Here is a 10,758-nt window from a genome sequence, read left to right on the forward strand (position 1 = left end):
ACCCGGTGGTTCTGATCTCCGTGCACCTCTAGACCGAGGTGTGCGGGGATTGGACATGACTAGAGAATGTGAGGTAAAGAGAGTGAGAGAGAGAGAGAGAGATCACAGAGAGACAGAGAGAGAGAGAGAGAGAGAGAGAGAGAGAGATAAGACGAAGAATGCCAATAGAATATTAAATTTGTTGTCCAGGTTATAAGTTTTTTATCCTCATTATGAGTAGTGACGAGGATGTGGGACCGTCCAACCGAAACACCTATCTCTCAACGAGGGTCTTATGTCCTTGTAATCAATGCAAGCATGCTGTGCGACGGACAAGACGTGTTTCTTTGCAGCACGTTCGCGAATTTGGCGAGTCCGATCCATCTATTATAGATCGAGTTGTTGCCAATTATAACTCGTCAGACTCTGACGCTGGCCAACATGCAGCAATCTTGCAACCCAATAGACGTGTTCGCAGGCGCTTTGGTCAAGCAGCATATGTGAGGCCACAAGATGTAGCCTCTGAGAGCTCGGGGGATGATCATGCAGAGCACATTCCTAACGAGGCAATGTTTAAGCCCGAGATTGATGAAATGATCGAGACGATCATGGATTCAGAAAGGCTTATCTATGATGATATGAAAAGTGAAGCCGATACGCCATTGTATAATGGAGCACGTATGTCTAGATTGAAAGCACTCCTGGTTCTTCTCAACATGCAGGCAAAGTTTGGATGGAGTGACACTAGCGTCACAGCGCTTTTCAGGTGATCTATTACAATTAGTTTACTTTAATAAAACTCTAAATGTATAATGATCTGATATATTTTTACACGACTGTATCATATTTTTATGTTGTGTAGATTGCTGAAAGAGCACATACTACCAGCTGACAATGTGATGCCAGATTCCCGAGATGAAGCAAGAAAGATTTTGCGAAACTTGGGGATGGATTACAATTCTATCCACGCTTGTCCTAATGACTGCATTCTTTTCAGAGGGGAATACATAGACATGGAGAAGTGTCCGAAATGTGATTTCGAAAGATATCGAGTAGATCTCCACGGGACAAAAATTCCACAAAAGGTTTTGCGACATTTCCCTCTGCTTCCTCGCATCAAGCATTTCTTCGAATGTAAGTCCATGGCCGCCCTAGCATCATGGCATGAGGAGAATAAATCTTCGGATGGTGTGCTACGAATTCCTGCAGATTGCGTAGCCTGGAAACATATAGATGGAACATGGTCGGATTTTGCCAGGGAAGCTCGAAATTTGCGCTTAGGCCTGGCTATGGATGGCGTAAATCCATTTGGTCAAAGATCAACATCTTACAGTGTATGGCCCGTTGTCATCGTCAACTACAACACTCCCCCGTGGTTGACTACGAAGAAGGGGCACCTATGGCTAAGCTTGATTGTGCCAGGGCGATATAAAGTGGGGAATATGGATGTGTATCTTCGTCCACTATTGGAAGAGCTACAACAATTGTGGATTGGCATAGAGGTGGTGGATATGAGCCGACACACAGGACGACGGAATGCTTTGATCAGAGGCATTCTAATGTGGACCATGCATGACTATCCCGGGCTAACAGAATGCTCAGGTGATCTATTGACACTCCTCACTCAGACACTGTAAATCTTGTTTTTTCCCATAGTTGATCTATTATCATGTGTATACATGCAGGGCTTCAAACAAGCGGATACAGAGCATGTGTCACATGTGGACCTAGACTGAATGCACGTAGGGCACCCTCATTGAAGAAGCAAATCTACGAAGGTCATCAAGCGTATCTTCCAGAGAATCATGTGTTACGCGACGGCTTTTTGGGAAGAGAGCCACCAAGGATGTCTGCACAAGCATGGTTAGAGCAGAAGGAGATGTGCGATGACGGATTGCCTCCAGGGATGAAGAGACTATCTCTATGGTACGAGTTACCATACTGGCCCCGACTCATGATCAATCACTTGCTCGATCCAATGCACATATTCAAGAATGTGGGTAATCTACTATGGGACCATCTGACCGGCAAGAAAGATACTTTGGGAGCCAGAGTTGACCTTAGAAATGTGGATCGTATGGAGCAATATTGGCCGCAAACAGCGTCTGATGGATCGATAAAACTCCCTAAAGCACCATGGATTTTCACAGGAGCCCAAGAACGCAAAGTAAAAGAGACCATTCGATCTTTGCGGACCCCCACTGGCGTAATGCACTCGCTCCGAACGTGTTTTACTAAAGAAGGAAAGCTTACCGGTTTGAAGTCACACGATTGGCATAAAATGTGTCAGGTACGTTCATAGTGGACTTTAATATCATTGCATAAAATGTGGACTTTAATATCATTGCTGCACATACTTTACAGTTTATTTTACCGGTTGCCATTGAGGGATGTTTGTCTCTCGACATCCGTAACACAATCTACAAACTTGCAAAGCTGGTGCAATGGATCTCACAAAAGGAGATCAACGTAGACTCCATACCATTCGCCAAACTAAATGCTGCGGAGCTTGTGTGCATGTTTGAGAAACATTTTCCTACTACAATGCTAACCATTCAGGTGCATCTTCTTGTTCACATAGTTGATGAGGTGGAAATAGCTGGCACAGTTCATTCCAGATGGATGTTCTTCTTAGAACGTTTCATGAAAACGCTTAAGGGATATGTGCGTCAAAAGGCACGTCCGGAGGGTAGCATGGCAGAAGGTTGGTTGGTATCAGAGTCCCTAGTGTACATTGGAGAGTGGCTAGACGGATTTGATAAAGCCCGGGACACGCTATGGCGAACCATAGATGATGAGCGCATATCTGGGATTGTCATGTGCAATCTCGGTGTTGAGAAGAAGATGACGGAAGATCTAGAGGCTAAAATCAACCGATTTTGCATGCTTCACAATCCAGTGATGCAAAAGTGGATTTCACAATATGAGGATGCAAAGCAAGAGCGACAAAGGGCACGAATCGAGTGGAGACGGGGAAGACGACCACCGATGCACTATCCAGCGGTTGTGGAGAGCCTACCAACCTTCATGAGCTTAAGATGGTTGCACAACCAATTGAAAAGCGCACAACAATGCGGTGACGAAGTGACTGAGGAAGAGTGGGAGTACTCTCGGGGTTGCGCGACCAAGGTAAGTTTGCAATGTACAACTAGCAAGTGACTTTATTTATAAACGTTTGAACAGCCACTCATAATCTTTGTTCGTTGTAGTATAAGTCATACACAGCAGCATGGTGTAAAGGTCGACATTTTAGGGTGGAACGAATCGACAAAAAGCGTTTTACTCAAGATTGTGGAATCATGGCAAAATTTGAACAGTCTAGTCGACGACGTTCCTCTGATGCAGATCCTGTGGTGGCGGAACTCACTTACTTCGGCACGCTGCAAGAGATTTTGAGGATCGATTACAGAGGATTTTTTGTCGACTTGTTCGACGTGCAATGGTTTAAGATAATCATGGAGGGTCGCAACGCTACTGTGCGTAGAGGAGAGTCTGGTTTTCTTGAGGTGGATTCTACTAAGAAATGGACTGACCTAAGAGACACTTTCGTACTACCCGAGCATTGTGAACAAGTAAGTATGTAAATAGTTAACATCCCCCTTTTACAAGTTATGTGCTTGAAAGCTCTCATGTAAGTTATGTGGCTCTGGCAGGTAATATTTCATCCTACAAAGTCTACATCAAACTGGTGGTACGTCATAGAGGTAGCCCCTCGTAGTGCAAGGACGTATGAAGGCTACCATGTGCTAATCACAACGGCATCAATGGAGGAGATCAGAGAAGATGCTCAATCAGAAGCCGCTGCGGTGGTGCCAGACGAGCATCAAGATGCTACTACTCTATATGGGGTGCATGCAGAGGAGCTACAAAATGAAACAGAGGATATGTGTTTAAACGGAGAGCTCTATATAGATATAGGAAGTTATGCTGAGTTATGCGAGGATGAGAGAGAGATCTCTTAAAGCCACAAATATTGTATTTGAACAATTTTGCTCCGTGTTGTAAAAGCTCTGGCTCTCTAAGTACCTTCCATGGTGTATAACGCTCTTTTCTACTCGCGCTCACATCTTTTGATTGAAAATTCTGAGTTTTCGACTTGCCTCTTCTATCACTCAATTCATTGCGTCATTGTATTTATATGCGTCATTACGTCATTGTATTTAATGGTCTTTGCATCATTGTCTACTCTATTCATTCAATATTAAGTTTAAATATTCGTGTGTTTAATGCAGGTATGGATGATGAGGAGTTTCTTTCTTCTTTGTCACCGCAGCAGAGACAGTGGTACGTGGAGCGTCATCGCTCTGGCGCATCATCGCGTGTTCCGACTCCATCTGCATCTCCCTCTCTTTCGGAGCATTCGGCGCGCTCCGAAGCTTCGGCGTCGACGAGACGAGCTTCACACTCGTCTAGACACCGGCGCTCTAGTGGTGGCGGTGGCGGTTGTTGTGGGGATTCCGCCACCGATGCCTCCACACCGCCTCGTGTTCGACGAGGCTCTTTACCCTCCCCTTCTTTGCCCGCCCCCACACCAGCCACATCATCACCATCTACGCCAGGTTTTGCACGGTTGACTGTTCCTAGAAGCTACACACCTCTACCTACTCCGCCAGGAGCCACCCCACTCGACACTCCTCGCTTCGGGGCCCAGACGCCGGTGGAGACACCTGACGTCCGTACCCCCATCGACACGCCGCTAGAGACCCCTGCCGGGACACCCAGGTTCACGCGTCACCGGCCAGAGGGCTTGTCTTACTCCATCGACTTCAGCGGCGGCATCATCATGGATGATGATGGCAAGAAGGTGATCTCGCGCATGCGTGGTCTTTGCTCTCAGCTGTTTAGACACTACATACTAAACAAATGGAGTGAAGTACCAAGTGATTTAAAAAACAGAGTCATCAGCATACTTCATGATGAGTTTCCCGTTCCAACACGGGATCAGCGCTTCAATGAAGACCTGATGAAGATTCGAATGCGCGAATACTGCAAACACAAGCGTTCCGAAGTGCAAAAAGCAATCAAGAATAGGTGGAACAGGCCAGATTGGTTGGCCAAAGAAGTTTGGAAGAATGCGAAGAAAGCAGCGCGCGAGAATCCCGACAAGTGGAAGCAACAAAAGGATGCTGCTAGAGCGCGAGTAGAGGCAGGGAGCTCGCACCACTTGGGGAGCGGTGGATGGGCATCATTTGAGGCCAATTTTGTAAGTGTTTTCACATTGCTCTTTATCTTTGATAGTTTAGGGTTTATGAGTTTTTTAATTCTAACATAATGAAATCTTTGTATGTTTTGACAGTGGTCGATGACAGGACGTGATCCCACACCGTACGAGCGCGAGTACGCAAGCAGGAAGGGCTTAAACGCCCTGATGGACATTCTCAGTTCTCGCGGCGGCATGGTTAGTATTAGGGTTTACTCTTTTTTATTTTTTGTATTGTTTTATAAATGTCGTTATATGTTTATACTTACTGAAAGCTGTCTTATTGTCTTTTTTTGCAGAATCCGACAGATACGCCGCTTGGACGCGATGAGACGTCTGACTAGACGACGTCAGTTTAGCCGTAGCTAGATAGCATTAGTTTAGGGTTTCTCATAGCTTATGTATCATGAGACGGATTTTATACGTCTTTTTGAACCATGTATATTATTACATTTGTCACCGCAGTTCCTTTTGCCAATCAATTCTTTATGCCTATGATGTTGTACAATTGTCATTATTACATTTGCCAATCAATTCATTTTGCCTATGATGTGTACAATTGTCAATTTTGCAAACAATGCGTCTTGTGGGTGACTATTTTGGGTCTATTATCTACCCTTGCACTTTTTTTAAAAAGTGAATCAAGTACAATATGGTTGATGGGTGGCAGGGCATTCAATGCCCTGCCACCAAAAAAAAATTCTCTCGGGCGTCGCTATAACCGTCGCTATTTATGGCTCTGTAGCGTCGCTATGAGCGTCGCTATAGTCTGCAGTGTAAACGTCGCTATAAGCGTCGCTATGAGCGTCTCTATATAGCGACGCTTATAGAGATGCATATAGCGACGCTTATAGCGACGCATATAGCGACGCTCTCATAGCGACGGTTTTAGCGACGCCGGAGGTTATAAAAACCCAGTGTATTTCTGTCGCTAACAGCGTCACAAGAGCACACAACCTCTTGTAGTGCAAATACTTAGTTTTGGTCATTGTAGTAACTTAGACTATACATGTATAGTCCATGTAGTGGATCATTTGAGATTTTCTATAGCTCTTTCATGTCCAGTCATTAACACTTGCTCGAAGCAAGTAGGGTTTCTCTCTATTGAACATGCATGCACATCTTGTGACATGCATCTAAAATCAGATTGAGGTAGTCATGGAGGAGTTGATGCCAATGATCGAGTGAGTTCTCTACCAAGTTTTGCATCATTTAGTTTCTTTTGTGAAGGTCATGCTTTCAATTTGCTGAGAACTGCTATCATTTAGCCTTTTGGGGGACCAATGAGATAGGTCGTAGTGCTACGAACATTAAAGACTAGATGAACCAAAGTTGGACTTGGCTATCAATCATAGCACAAGCCTAGAGTAGACTAGAGAAAGATTTCAGCAGGTAGCAAGCAATGTGTTGGAGATGCTTGGTCTCATAGATCCCATTCTTTTGGTGAGTTGCAAGTTATGATAAGTACAATGGGATCATATTTGCATTGAAAAGTCCAATGCCCATGCAATTGTTTAGTTGTTGATACAACTCCCCGGGGGATCACTATGTACAAATTTTATATATCACGTGCGTTCAAGGAATACTTTTAAACCCCTTATATTTGAATTTTTGACATATAAAATGCACCCTTTTTCTATTCAATATGTAAAAAAAAATTCCCAATTCCATTTTATGGTACCCTTCTGTATGTGAAAATGTGAGAAAAAATAAAATTTAATACCCCCTTCTATTGCATACACATGATAGGCTCATAGCCCCCCCCCCCCCCCCCCCCCCGCCACCCTCGAGTGATACAACATACATTGGCTAGCTGTAGCAAAGCTGATTTCTCTCGAGTCAAGAACATGTTGCTCTGTGTATTTATTGAAGAGGCAAAACGAGACGACTGTGCATGTCTAATTGTTGAGCATTTACATCACCTTGTTTTGTTGGTTTTGCCTTTTGCAGGAATTTCCACATAAGCCACTCCTTGAATGTGTTTCACATGTGTACAAAATCTTCTATGGGAATAAATAGCTACTAATAAGTAAGAAAGGGTCTTCCTACCTCATGATGACCTAGGGAAAGGAAAGAGGACTCACATGATCATGACAATTCTGTGACCGTGTAAAGTGTCAGCGTATTACATTGTCCACAAAGGACTCATATTCTTGTAGACTCCACATTTCGCATTGTTTGTTCAAACAACCATCTGGAAGGTCTTGTAAGCATTTTAGTGCATAGAAAAAGGCCTATTTGAAGGTGGCAATCAAGAAAGACAAGCGAAACTTAAGCTTATCTAAAAATGTGACCCTTCATTTTTACATGTGCAGGCTCTCTATTGTATATTGAGTCAGAGTTTGAGTTGGATTCACATCCCCTATTGGAAGGTTTTGTTTCAATTGCATTGCTTGTGGGAGTTGCTTTAGGTCCAGCGTAGCTTTTAAGGTCTGTCGTAAGGCTAGCTCTCTCAAGTTGCATTCATAGTGAGTCATCTGGGGATTGCGATGTTTAGCTTCATAACACTCATTTGTTCAATAGAATTCAAGGGTTTTTTTGGGATTACTTGCTTAACACTTTGATTCAATTTTGTTGTGTTGTATTGGCTCATAAGGTTCTTGTTCGAGGGTCATAATTGGCCCATTGTATATTATCCACATAATTAAATACATGGCTCGCAATTTGAGGATCATGATTGGCCCATTGTATATTATCCACATAATTAAATAGATGGCTGCCCAAAGTGAAAACGCACCATTTTTACATGTGCTAGTGTTTTGCTTTACATTAAGTGTTCGCTTTGGAAGGATTTGTTGCAGTTGTATCGCTTATGGGAGCTGCTTTAAGTATCACCTTTGCAGGGTTAGGAGTAGATTGACTTGGACATTGCAAATTGATATGCAGCTTTGTAATAGTGCATTGCTTGGGTGCGCTTTGTGTGTGATGTATTAGGTAACCTTTTTATTGTATGTATCAGGTAACGACTTCATCACAACCACATGTTATTGATTTGAACGTGTATTTGATGAGGATATTATAAAGTAGCTCATTTATCATTGACTCTAAGTAGCACAATTTAGTACTTTTGAAGCTTATGAGTATGGCCTCGTGTCCAGTTCTAGGTTCCAGACACTAATGACCTTAGAAAATGTTTGGTAATGCAAAACATCAAAAGGTGTGCATCTATTTTTTGTGTTGTGCATGTAGCTTCTCACAAGTGGGCATTATTACTTGTGCATTGTCCATGCATTCTGTCAGGTTGGAAATGCCTATCTAATAACTGGGTTGAGAATTTTCAATGTTGTTCATGATGGGCCCGTGAAGACGTAGAAAGAGAAATCAAGAACTGCTTATTTTTCATTCAACAACATAATACGCTTAGTATGTACTGTAAGATAGGAGGGATTTTGGAAATACTTAAAAGCCTGTATGTAGGGGTTTATTTAAGTTATATAATATCCATATATATCGTTAGGTCAATATGCATGGTTCCGTATATAGGGGAGTTTTGTCTTGAGGGTTGCATATTGGTAACGTCTCCTCATAGGTAATAGTGAATCCCTCGGGGTACAAGGTGGCTTGTGCTATAGTTCTAAGGCGAGGCTTGATCATCAATTTTCAGACATTCAACTTGTAGCATATGCGGGTAGCTGACCAAGGTGAGAAGATGGGTTGAAAATTCAAGATTTCCTCGCCTATGACTATGGGGAAATGGTGAGGAATGAGCTACGACAAGTGAGCACTAGACTAAGTTGCAATGAAAATCAGTGATTATGAGAGTTTGGATGTAGGCTTGCGCTAGAAAGAGGTAGATACACGATTGACTTTTGTCACCCTTATTTGGGTAATGACCAATTCTAGAGTCCAATGTTGACCTTTGAAATAGAGTCTGCCTTAAATGAAGTTTTAGCTTAACCACACTCACTTATCTAAAGTTGTCTAAGACTCCAAAGATCTACTCCTATTTTGTGCCAAGGATGATAATAAGGATCTCTATTCCAAGTTCATCATGGGTGGTGGCACATGTGCATATCCCATTCATGTCCTTGAGATAAAGATAATTCAATCTACTTAAATATGCAAGGGAGATTGAATTAATAAAATTCTAATGCAAGGGATAAAATGCAATCAATTAATCTATTAGTGATGATTAAATAGAGGGACTAATAGTCCTAGGTATGTAACCACCGGCCCTAATACCACATGAAAGGGATTGGTTATGGTGGAAACGAGAGTGAATCAGTCATGGTGTGGTTAATGTGGTAATGAGAAGAGAGAGAGAGAGAGAGAGAGAGAGAGAGAGAGAGAGAGAGAGAGATTGACACTAATAGAAATGGAATGCTTGGATACAAAGTGTGTTGCCACTAGGACTTCTTTTATAGGAGTAGGGGGAGAGCATCTAATTGCCATAAGTGATGATGTGGATGTAGCCTTCCAAAGTAGAGGGGGTTTGCTTTAGTTGGTGGTGCCAATGTGTCACACATCGCAACACAAACAACATCGAAAACAAGAGAGCTCAACAAAATGATTTTGATTCATATATACATTTTATTAAAAAATCATGATTTGCCAAAAAGGTGATTTTATTTATACAAGTCATCTATCACATGATCTCTTTACATCGAGTCTGTAAAATACCCAAGGGATTCACTAGTAGTACTTGGAAGGTGTCACTTGTGTGCACCGAAATTTCTTTTTTGACCCCTACATATGGAACCTACTTTGTAAAATATTTCTTTTTTGCCTTATAAAACACCCCTATTGTACACTCACATGATACCGTACGATAACCCTTAGTCAATACCTCATGGTGAAATACTGGGGTCTGCCATATAAGATCAAGAAATACAATACATGATGATCCTTAAAAACCGAGAGATACACACATAGGTCTAATTCTACCACTTAAAACGAGTCTAGCTGTGATGTGATCATAAACCGAATAGGTATGAGAAACATATTTTCCTTCAACTGTGATAGTTATAAAAACTCTTTTGGTACAAATAAAGACGTAGACCTCAATGACTTTTAGTTCTTTAGTCCAAGGAAGCTTCTTCAAGTTATTAGCCATGCATCCTTGAATCACTGCCCAACCATAGATCCCCTCATTTCACCACATCAGTTATAGTCGAGGCTCTGAGACTCTCTCTCTCTCTCTCTCTCTCTCTCTCTCTCTCTCTCTCTCAGACTCCCTCCCTCTCTTGTAAAGAACCACCTTCTTGAGGACCAGTGTCCGGGAAAAATGTGTCCCAGCTTAATATTGTGCCATTTTCAATTTCAAAAATGCCGGCTAAGGGCAAGGGGAAAAGGAGAAATTCCGCCTTAAAATAGAGAAAACTAGTGTAAAGACCCAAAAACATGCAAGAATACATTGAGAAGAGATGTTTTGAAAATTGTTAATATGACGTAAGGTCTCTCTCTCTCTCTCTCTCTCTCGCGCGCGCGCCAAAGTCGCGCTCGCAATTCTAGTTTCTTAATTAATGAGGCGTGTTCGTTCACGCTCATGATTTATGATTCACGATCGCATCGAGATGCCTATAATTCAGAGCAGAGAGAGAGAGAGAGAGAGACTGTGTGTGTGTGAGAGAGAGAAAGAG

Source organism: Adiantum capillus-veneris, chromosome 8 (genome assembly GCF_014529385.1).
Source record: "Adiantum capillus-veneris isolate H3 chromosome 8, ASM1452938v2, whole genome shotgun sequence".
Taxonomy (NCBI): Eukaryota; Viridiplantae; Streptophyta; class Polypodiopsida; order Polypodiales; family Pteridaceae; genus Adiantum; species Adiantum capillus-veneris.